Raw genomic sequence first — 12349 nt, 5'->3', positions numbered from 1 at the left:
CGTAAAATCACTCACTTAGGCGACGAAAAAAAGAAACACTGTTCTACGGAAACCTGCTCCTCCCACCATAATAATAATCACATTTATATACTGTCAGACGCTCTTTCAAATATTGTCCACTAGTATATCAAAATGTGTGGGAGAATCAAAATTTCGACAGGCCCTACCACATGGAATATTTGAGCGTTCGAGAAAAAACAAAATAGCCCTATTCCACATGGAATAAAAACAAGGATCTAAAATGGAAGATGGAAACCAAGATGTAATATACTCAGGAGCTTGTGGGGCTCGAACCCATACACTTATTTCATCCAATATCATTGGACTTCATCTGGCAACTGCAAAGCTGCTCCTGCATTGATCGTAATCGGAGACGATAATAGAAAACGTACAGCAGCTAGTTTATTATTCTCAAGCCATTTGATTGCATAGGAATAACGAATAACTGTTTAGAATCGTACTGTGGTGCTTAAAGGCCATTGATACACTAGGTGTGCACAAAATCAGCGTCACTCCCGAGTAAATTACTAATAGTCTAGTAAGTAAAAGGGTCGTTTAACATTAGAAAGGTTAATGCCTAACGCCCGTTCATCCGCCCGTTCATTCAGACGTTCATTCGGACGTTCATTCGCCCGTTCATTCGGACGTACATACTCAAACAACGATTGTACAAACGTCATCTAAAAATTATGCAGTCTTTCTGTGACCAAATGTTGTAGCCTACATCATAATTTCGTCACAAGAGGTCGACTATACAGTCTCTCTATACAACTTTTAATTCAAAAAGGACTAACATGTTACTTAAGATCAATTATTTTCAGTGCTTTCCGAAAATTATTGTTACAACAACAATCATGATTCTATTTTCAAAATGATACTTTTTCGTGGGGAAACTTTGTCGCGTTGGAAAAACCGCGTTTATTGTCGCTTTCGACGTCATTCGAACGTTGCACGTGAAAGTTTGTTTCAAAGATGCCAATCAACCTTTTTATACGGCCGATCGCACATACATTTCAATATGAAAATCAGCACTTATGAATGAAGTCAAATTTTCAGAGTGTTGCTTTACTATAATGATTTCTTACAAACAAAATGGATCATATTACTAGTATGTTTTAAAACTGACATGACACATTTTGTTCACTTTCTGCGTTGTTCGCGTTTTCATTTCGTACGTGCACAATCGTCATTACTGGCTGTTGCGACCTGTTCTCCCAGCTATACTGCCTTATATAGACAGTTTACAATTGATCTTAAACTGATCATATGCGGCAATTTATGAAAAAGAGTGATAGCGCCCTCTGTTGTTGTTAATGGACTTTAGTATGTATTTTAAATGTTGTGAATGAATATTTAACACCATAGTAAACTGTATTTTTATAAGTTACATTACATTTCAAGGTCGTTACATTAAGGTTACACAAATTTTTAACATTTAGAGACAGCCCGTCACCCTTATGCTTACTCATTGCTTTCTTGGCCTGCGGGGAAATTGTATTGGGGTCACACTTTGAGTGTTTATTCGTCGTATGGGAGTCTCCAGCCTCGGGCTTGCCGGCCCTGCGACCTTGGTGTTTTTTGTTGATATAGGGGGCCAGTATCAACAAAAAAAATCAAGGTAGCACGGTAGCCCAAGGCCGGTGACTCCCATTCGACGATTACGACGACTAAATTATGTATTGTTGTACTTTTTACGGCATGTTTCTATTCAACATAAGAATAATTATTACTATTTTATTAATTTGTGTAGGTACCATTGGATAGAGGGCCGAGCTTATGAGATAAACAATGGTGGATGCTAAAGCTTTTGGATGAAAGACGAGATGAGTGGACGAGCACATCTTGTGACCTGAACCTGCCTCACTGTCCCAAATGCAGAATAACGATATGAAAACCACGCGCGTTATCAAGTATGGTAATTTACGAAGAGAGTGTGTAGTGATGGATATACCATTAAGTCAGAATTATTTAGTCAGAATATAGTTAATTGAAGTCTGAAAGCAAATTCGTGAATACTACCACAAAGATGTTCGTATTGAATTTAAACTAAGGATAACGTGATACAATTATTCCAAGCAAATTGTTTCCCAATCCTTGAATCATCAAGAAAGCAGTTCAGTGCCTACATAACTTTTTTGCTTTCAAGCTCAATCCTATAATCTCTCAACTGGTCCGAACAACGTAGTTGGACTCAACAATATGATTTCAAGTGGTCTCTTTCTCCGTCGTTATTTTGCTTTAGTTATAATCTCTCATAATGTACCTAATTTCACCACTTCGAATTTTTTATAGGAAGTATATAATCGGAATGAACAAAGCAAACCACTACACGGAGTTTATTATCAACGATTGCCTATTTGGAATATGTCACGGGCTGACGTGTGGCAGTAGTGCAGACGTCGACTCTAAATGTCATACGGTAAAAGGTTCGGCCCTCGGCTGCCCCAATGTCGATGGTACTTTGGGTGGAGGCAGTACTGTTCAAACTAATTACCTCTGTTACCTGCTGGGAAAGTAAACGCATCATATTATAACATACTACATACTACACTGGGGAAGTGTGTTAACACCGAAGAAACAAAATAGTTGGAAGCTTCGGCTTGTGAACTCTACGTCGGCAGATACGCGGCATGACATTCGATTTGCTTTTTTCACAAATTTAACACACAAGTTAAACGGTCTTTTAGGATTTTACGGTCACAAGACCCAAAGTGGTGTATCTTACAGACTTCAACATGATCAGCGCCTGGATGCATCTAACATACGGCTTACAGCGTATAGACACTACATAAACGCTCCGAGGAACTTAAGTGGAATGTTTGTATGGATGGACAGTCCCCAAACGTGGAAATGTTTGTTGAAGGAAAATCGTGTCACTAGGGAGATCCCGTATCTGCCTTGCGGGTTAGCAGTTAAGCGAAACTGATGATTCTCGGATGTGATACAAGTCTACATTGTATTTATTCACACTTACTTTTCTAATACTTGTGATTATGAATTAAACATTGCATATCAATATTTGAACAATGTATAAAATTAATTAAGTTACATTTTTGATAAAGACACTGTAATTTTACGCGGATCAAACGTACCATGATGGAAATGAAATGAGACGTCCTTGTTTGCTTTGTAGTGACCGTTGATTATGTCGACTACACACTCACAGTGCCAGAAGTGGGTAAGTGCGATTTGCTGCCCTGTGAACATTTGGCAATTTACACACAGTATATTGTATTCATTTACACATGGCAGCTACACATGGCAGTTGTTGCAATGGCCCACTTCTGGCACTGAGCAGTCGAATCTCATGCTTTAAGATTTTTTTTCTTGGAAACCAATATAACATATTTTCGCGTACTTATATAGATTTTACAAGACAAAAGGCCACGTGAACGATTAAATAGATCTACTTGTGGCCCCATTATGCAATAATACACATTAGGTTTGGCCTTTTGATTTTGGTTTTTAAAAAGTTTCCCGGAAAAGATTACACATAATCGAATCTCTAAGACAAGGTCCAACGACTTTTGTGGCTCGCGAACTACACCACCGGTCCCACACGGTTGTTTGATGTGATCATTTATTAATTTTTAAGATAGATTTTCGTTTCTATATCAAATTGTTCATCTTTTTCTGCTTTTTTGTGGTAATTTTAATTCTATAAACTGTGTGCAAATTGAGGGCGCTATTTACATATATTTTATATTTAAATTAGCCAAATAATATGAGTTATACCTTACATTTCAGGATAAATACCATTTTACAAGTGTTTACCCCTTGTTAAGATGCAAACACGATTTTAGATAAATAGCGCCATCATTGTTCAACTTTTCTTTAAAATGATTCAGTTTTACATGCCATCAAACAACCGTGCCCGAACGTTGTCCTTTTCCTCGGAAATTGATTTTTTTGCGTGCGGTCTAGTTTTACTCGTACTCAATTTAAACAAAATTGACTTGGCTGTTCACGATTTTTCATAGTAAGAATAGTGCAATGGAGACCGATTCACATTATGGTAGGATCAATGTCCTTTCAAATCAAATTTAATGGGAGAAATTATATTTACAAAATACTGAGGAGCTAGCACCGCCCTGTGACTTCTCCCCGAATCAGATCTAATTACACAATCATAAGCTTCCTCTGATGATCCTAGAACACATTAGCGTTGTTCCACCAAAACATTAGTGAGTCAAATATTTACTTGGTTTGTTAATCAAAATCTGTTAAAAAAAATGTATTTGATTAACAAACCTGATGCATCAACTCAAATATATTTACGGCGAACATGCTTATAACGGTATGAAAGCAAAACGTATGCATAATCCGTTCAAAACTGATTATGGTCCTTTTCCTTTAACTATAATAATTTACTACAGCAAATTTTAGTAAAGAGATCTCTTCACTAGCAACTGTGGAACTTGTAAGTAGTTATTAATGCATCTGAAGATTAATTTTACAACGTTTGAAGTGCATTATTCACAAGCTTGAAATGTACTTATACTCTTCATCAATTTTAAATATGCAACTTAACCTAGCACTTGGCGAGATTTACAGATACTTCGACATTCAAATGGGCCATTCTCACGGTATACTATAATCCAGATCAAAACGAAACGGTTCAATTTCGATATGAAATGCCCAAAAGGATTAGCATCGGTGCATGCCAAAACATTTCTAATATAATGTACACTATGAAGTTCAATGTCTATAATTTATGCGGAAATTGAGTTTGTTTTATTGGAAGTTAAGATAATTCTAAGATAAAGATAGCCTAATCATATCAAAACTTACAAATACCATGGAGACTGTTATAGTTTGTTACATTGCATCGATGGGATGCTAATAACCATGGAACACCTTACAGATGTTCATCTCTCTGCTGGTGTGTGCCGTAGGTTGTGTGCTGCATTTGCAAGCGTTATTCAAGATAACTGTAATTGATCACATTAACGTTTATCGTACAACCCACGCGATTCATAGTGTATTGAGACACGCGTTTATAAAATTTCACAGCGCGTTGTGGTATCATTGGGCTATTCCATTTAAAATCCACACTACCCCTGTGGAAGATTTTCGAAATATCTTCTACAGGGGGAGTACGGATTTCAAATGGAATGAACACGAGGCAGCTCCATTTGAATTTCATACAACCTCTGAGAAAGAGTCAATCTGAATCATCCCCTGAGGGAGGGTGAGTTTCAAAAGGAACTGCTAGTAATATGTTCATTCCATTTGAAATTTATACTCCCCCTGTAGAAGGTATCTCCAAAATCGTCCACAGGGGTAGTGTGGATTTTAAATGGAATAGCCCATTCAATCATAACACTGCATCAACATTGAATTCAAAATCAACCTTTCCACAACGCTTAGTAGGCTTTCCATTTCACGACACGTATTGGTATCACCCATCACAGCCGCAGCTTTCCACAAAGGCCGGTCACAAAGGTCACATTGCGCAGTGGAAAGGTTGCGAATGCAGTTTCATTTGGCAGAAATACAGTGTTCTGATTGCAGTGGCTACACCCTACAGACACACCCCCAATCGATCTTAAATTTGAAAAAATCCCATAGGAAAATTGCCGAAAAACGGCTTGTGCCCCCAATCAGATATGGTGCCCAGCCCGCCTACCCCCCCATGTGATGACCCACGCTACGCCACTGTCTGATTGGGTGATACCACAACGCGTTGTGGAATTTTTGCAACACGTTGTGAATTGCCGCAATGCTTTACAAGAAACTCATGTCTTGCGACAAGCGCGAAAATCAAATTGTATGATCTAATTGCCAATACTTGAAGACCAGAATCTACTAGATGAGCTTAGATGCGAGACAGAATTTTCTTATATCTACTTATGGAGGAGCCTTGTATTGTTTGTATATAGTTATGATTAGGTCTGCTCAATTACGTTGTTGACTTGGTTGGGCTTACCATTTATTTCTATCCATTTAAAGACTGATTGTTTCTCAACTCTATATAAATGATATGGCCAGATCATCGTAAGACAACGTTTCGACTGCTCAGTGCCAGAAGTGGCTAAGTGCAATAGCTGCCATGTTTAGCTGCCATGTGTAGATGGGTACAATATACTGTGTGTAAATTTCCAAATATTCACAGGGCAGATATTGCACTAACCCACTTCTGGCACTGAGAAGTCGGTTTATCGAGTGGGTCAATTCTTACCTGCTGCTGAGTGTATTATTTTGTAAAAAATTAATTTGTAAATCTGATATTCTGCAGCAATCCTTTGAATTGACCTTTTTGGTAAATCCCATAAACCTGTGCGAGTACACCTGAGATGTCGTCATTTGACGTCACGGCGATCTGCGCCGATACGCACATCATTTATCGAACATCGTTACTGCGCATTGCAAGTCGGCGTGACGTTAAATGACGACTAAGGTGTACTCGCAAAGGCTTATGGGATTTACCGATAAGGTAATTTGCAATATACCAAAGGGGTCCTGTAATTTTGTTTAGCCACTTAGTACATGAACAGGCCAACCTTTTGTCTTATGAAAGATCGTTATCTAAATAGCCGATCCGGCAATTATTCAACTTATATTAAGTTCTGATGTGACTTTTTGTAACAAATATGATACAATTAAGGATCTAGAGTATTGGTTTTGATACTCTTTCTTGTCCCAAAATGACTGCGCTTATTGAAAACTTCGGAATATATTTTCTCCACAACGACGCCCTCAATTTTTCCTCGAATTTCTACTTATTGCATGATAGTAGTGCCCTATGGTGTACTAAATTACATGTGAAAGACTAACCCTGAAGTAATTTAAATTAGAAAAAAATTAGAGTTTTCATAAAAGGCCTAAATCTGGGGAATGGATACCCCAGTTTTATTCTCCAATTTCTACAGTTCCATAGTTAAGCGGCTAAATGGTTTTCTTAATTTTACCTCATTATTTCGGCTAAAATTGATCAGAAAGCTACTTAACAGTTGTTTATATTTATGTTATGTTATTTTTGGCAAAGAAAGTTTAACCAAATCATACTTTATGACTTTAAGTATTATAGTAGAATGCATCATACTACGATCAGCTCGAAATAGGTAGGAATGGTTCGGGTTTTTTTTACTTCGCGCATCAATAAAAGCCCAACTTACGCCTACGTAAATTAATAAAAGCGCATCATTGCGCAATACGCAAAGCGAACAGTTCACCAATCCTGCCTATTACGAATTGAACAAACTACTATCTGTGAACAAACTACAAGTTAACAGTCGTAACCGCGGTATGTTAGCTCGCGATATCACATGATGGCGCTGTACGCCGTCGGCACTCTGGAATTGCACACCAATTATGTATGTGGTCCATTTTGCTGTCTTAGATAGCAGTATCCGCGTGTGATGCGCAAGCGATCAAAGGGGTACATCTGTAGCGCGCGATGCGGCGCGAACAGACACACCGCCTTTGATCGCAACTGCATCACAAGCGGACGCTACTGTCTCAAAGAAGCCAAATGGACCATAGTCAAATGTTAGTAGAAGTACTCGCTGTGTCTAGTGTGCTCAGGATGGAGGGCAGACGCGTTACAAAGCTGTCTCAGGCGTGGTTGAAGTAAATGTTGAATATTATTAAATACGAATTTCTTTGGTATAATTTAAGAAGAAAGCACTGAAATCTGTATTGCTTCAGTCGCCTTTTCTTCAATATCAAAATATTGTACATGTATTTTTGTTACACACGGTCCAGTTGTTAAGGTGAATCTATTATGATAATAGTGTTACAATCATGTATATACAGGGTGTCCCATAACAAGCTGTAAAAGCATGTATGATGAAGATATTTAAAGACTATTTTTTATAATTATGTACATAACTCATTCTTGTGGTTTTGAAATATACAATAGATTTCCATACTTAATCATGTTGATGTTATATATTTATGAAGGGTTTGATTTCTAATACCAGTAATTCATTTATCCAATATTTTTAAACAAGCCTATACTCTGAAATGTATGCTTGAATCGTATGCCTAACACAGGTAATACTACATGTAGGAATCATGGTAATGCCACTCTTGTAGTCTATATGAGGTGACACCCATAAATACCACAAAATACCACGATAAAAGGCACTGCGCATGCGTGAATCCCAGGGTCTCCGATGACGCAACCATCCCTAAGTGCTATATGCTCACGGAATCACTGCCCGGGGCAGCGTTACCCGTGTGGCTATCGGTCGATGATCGTGTGCTTGGCGTGCGGGTGGTCTAAGGTTCGAATCCCGGGGGTGCCAAGTGACTTCTTTCTTCATCTTCTCTCCGTTTTCGTTTCTTCTTTAACTTCCGATAGCAAAAATCAGGGTTGGGTGTTAGGGTTAAGAATAGATGTGGAGTGCAATAATTATGTGGTTGGTTGTCATCCGTGGACAAAGCGCATGCATCTGTTTTCGATCGAGTAGACTTCCCTGGGTATCGACTTTGGACACACTTAATGTTGTTCCGGAGCAATGCTCAGGATTTTGGGAATATCTTCCACAGGGGGAGTATGAATGTCAAATGGAAGAGCGCAACAGGCAACTTCATTTGAATTTCATACACCCTCTGAGGAACATTCAACCTGAATCTTCTCCCGAGGGAGAGTGAGTTTCAAATGGAGCTGCCTATGTGCTTAAATTCCATTGGCATTTTATTCCTTCCTGTATTGACCTCCCGGACAATCGGTCTGATTTGCTTTCCAAGCACCACATATATAGGATATGATGGGCCCCATTTATAGACATGGGGAAGAGAGACAATAGAGGATAAGTCCAATGTCAAAGTGTACAACATTTTGACACCGCTGGGCCTGGGGTTCGAACCCGCAAGCTTTCGATCATAAGTCCGAGTCCGCTACAGCACGTACCAGAGCGCCCTCACATATTTCAAGAATAATGGGTAATGTCGAATCGTTTATATCGAAATAATGTGTCCGAGGCAGTCAAAACGTAAATAATGCTGGACAACACAGAAGAGAAAAAGAGAGATGTGGTAAGAGGAAAAGTACTATACACGATTCTACATTTAGCCCACCGACAGCTAAATCTTCAACCTTTGATTGTAACATAGAACGACAAAAGTGGTATGAATATTATTTGTAAGTTGATTCCAAATGGAAACAATTCTTATGAGATGGAAATAAACCATTTAATGTACTTAATAGCACTTTTCATCCAACCTCCAACAAAACCTCATTAATTTGTTCCAATATATTCGTAATTTTGCGCTATAAGAGGGAGTAATCATCAGAAGCTATTGAAGCAACATTTGCTTTAGATTGTCGTCTAGTCCTTCGATTTATTTATAGTTTTTAAACGAATGTCTCGTTCTTATCAACTTGTCAACTACATCATTAACCAATTATCGTATTATATCTTTCAAAGTAGATGTAGTATCTTTATACTTAGTGTCTAACTTTTTATAACATGAAAGTTGTTTTATATATCCATCCCGTATTGCATGTTAAACTTAACCTGTTAACTAGTTACAAATCTGGAATTTGTTCTGAATCTGTTAATAGCTTTACCATTCTATGATATGTGAATACAATAAAAATGAAACCTTCTTCACACTAACAATCATATCTTGTGTTTTAAAAATCTTTTTTGTTCATTCTTAAAGCGAGAAATTAAGGCCCGGTCACACTATGACGAATAGGGTTGAACGGCAAGCGACGTTAAGCTGCGAATTTCAATTTTGAATTTACCGTCACTCATCGTGTGTTGCCGTTAGTTGTCGCTGACGAATCCGTTAGCGACCGCAGACGGCCGAAATTATTCGTCGCGTTCGTCGGCAAATTTTCAACATGTTGAAAATTTTGTGACGGCAAAAGTAGTAATTGTGATTCCGTTCAGATTTCGTAGGAGACCGCAACCCTCATTTCTTTGACGTTTCCATGCCGTACGAAGCCGTCTTTAGTCGTTTTGAGGTCGTCACAATTTCGTTGGTAGTCGTTGTCAACGACAATTGACGAAAAAACAACGGCAAGTAACGTCACATCTCGAAACCTGACGACACATTCTGGCAAGTAACGAAATTGTAACGATCTTGGTGCGACAGTGACTTACGAATTTTGGCCGGAGGGTGACGGATGTTGACTTTTGATGGCGGGTCGATTGCGAGTACCTGCGGCATTGGTGGTCTGCGATGGGTTACGATTTTTAAACGATGGTCCACGATTTTAACCTTTTGTGCGATTTTGACATTTTTGACGTTATTGATTTCAATAGACTGTCCGGCACGATGCAATTTTGAAGTTCATATAAAAAGGAATATCAATAATAATGAAAAATATTAATATTTATGATTATTATTGATATTGATGTTAATATTTTTGATTATTATTCATATTGATATTTTATTATTATTGATATTGATGTTAATATTTTTGATTATTATTGATACTGATATTAACATTTTTGATTATTATTAATATTGATGATAATATTTTTGATAATTATTCATATATTGATGTTAATATTTTTGATTATTATTGATATTGATATAATAGTTTGGATTATTATTGATATTGATTTTAATATTTTGATTATTATTGATATTTATATTATTTTTTTAAATTATTATTGATATTTTAATTTTTATCATTATTGATATTCTTATTAATATCTTTGATTATAATAATTGATATAGATATTAATAGTTTAGATTATTATTGACATTGATTTTACTATTTTTGATTATTATTGATATTGATATTATTTTTTTATTATTATTGATATGTTTAATATTTTTGATTATTATTTATATTGATGTTAATATTTTTGATTATCATTGATATAGATATTAATAATTTGGATTATTATTGATATTGATTTTAATATTTTTGATTATTGTTGATATTGATGTTAATATTTTTGATTATCATTGATATTTTTGAGTGGATGATCAGAACGTTGTGAAGAGTGGAAACGCCAAAATGGACTATACGACCCGCACACAAACAGGCTTTGATGTCGGCCGCTGAGTCGCGTCATCATCGCCGCAATCCACCATCAGCTGCCGTTCCTTGCCGCAAGCAAATCCGCTGCCAGCTGTCTGATCTCGTTGCTTGTTGCCGGGCTCCGTCGAGACATCGTCACTCGACGCCCAGACAACGTCCGGTTTTGGGCGCAAGTCTCCGTTTCCTGCCGCAGCCTTTCGTCCCTTGCCGTCGTGTTGTCGCTGAAGGTCGTTCCCACTCGTCAGCGAATCTTGTTTTTCCTCTTTTTGCCGTCGCTTTGCCGTCAACATTTTGTGATTTTCACGTTCGTCACCTTTCGTTGCTTATCGTCCGTCATAGTGTGACCGGGCTTTTAACAGTGCGATAATACAAAACATTTCATTGCATACTGCCTGATATTTAATTTTTTTTTCGCCTTTCCCGCTTCTTCTCATTCTTCTCTGTCTTCATCCTTCTCCTCCTCCTCTTCTTCTTGATGAGCTAACATTCAATCGGGTTCGACATTACGTAATAGATAAGGTATTAAATTCGCCGTACCATTTTGACCAAACACCTTATACTTTTAAATCCAGTGACATTTTTCAAACTGTTATTTATTGTGATACACCATGTAAAGTCTGAATCGCCTAACATGCTCTACAATGATCAAATGTGATATCCGCTCAAAATAATTGGTTTCACATTCAATAGAGTTGATATCGCTCTTGAAAACGTTTTAATGATAGAAACATTTCTGTGCACAAATCATGTTTTCTCAACATATTCAACTGCAATGCAATGATACGTCATGTGACTACCGCAAAAAGGATTTTTATTCCCATCATTTCCTTATTGCCCATGACGTGGTTATAATAATATTGAGTTATTTTTGTGATAGTCACGAGGCCGTTCAGTATTTTACAGTCTTAGTTTTTGAAGACTCCTGCCTTGCTTCCTGTGCTTTTCAGCTCAGTCAGTGAGCTCACCCAACCTATTCACCTCATTAAAATGATCGTACGAATCATTCTACAACTGGTCTTAAAATGATCATATCAATCATTTTAGTGTAGTGATGTCGCCATCTGGTATTTTCTTACCGTCACGACTTCTGTGCACATTTCGCCTGTCACAATTTTCTGAGCACCTTACACAAACTAATAATTTTTTTTCTCCAATACTAAAGCCTGCAAGATATTCTCTGGACCAAATACCTCCCCACCCCCTCACCGTTAACTGCATTTCCGCCATTTTAAGCTCTCGAACTTAACTTTGGCGTGTTTACTACCAAAATGAACACCCTATCGCCCTTAAGATTAGCATATCGCTAATCTTAACTGTTTCATGGAAAGAGACTTGATATCTACAAAAATGCAGAATATATATATAATAGATATGACCTGACATTGTTACCCTATT

General features: G+C 37.5%; 1 long non-coding RNA gene across 3 annotated transcripts in view; it reads left to right on the top strand.

The window, feature by feature from the left end:
* LOC140155281 (uncharacterized) overlaps positions 1-9560 on the top strand; it is a 245989-nt gene extending 236429 nt beyond the window's left edge. For all 3 annotated transcript variants that reach the window (XR_011859367.1, XR_011859366.1, XR_011859368.1), the window contains one exon: positions 1751-9560. This is a non-coding gene — a long non-coding RNA (uncharacterized lncRNA). The remainder of the gene's footprint in view (positions 1-1750) is intronic.
* Positions 9561-12349: the final 2789 nt, after the last annotated feature.

Source organism: Amphiura filiformis, chromosome 6 (genome assembly GCF_039555335.1).
Source record: "Amphiura filiformis chromosome 6, Afil_fr2py, whole genome shotgun sequence".
Lineage (NCBI taxonomy): Eukaryota > Metazoa > Echinodermata > Ophiuroidea > Amphilepidida > Amphiuridae > Amphiura > Amphiura filiformis.
This window is presented reverse-complemented; position numbering and strand designations above follow the sequence as displayed.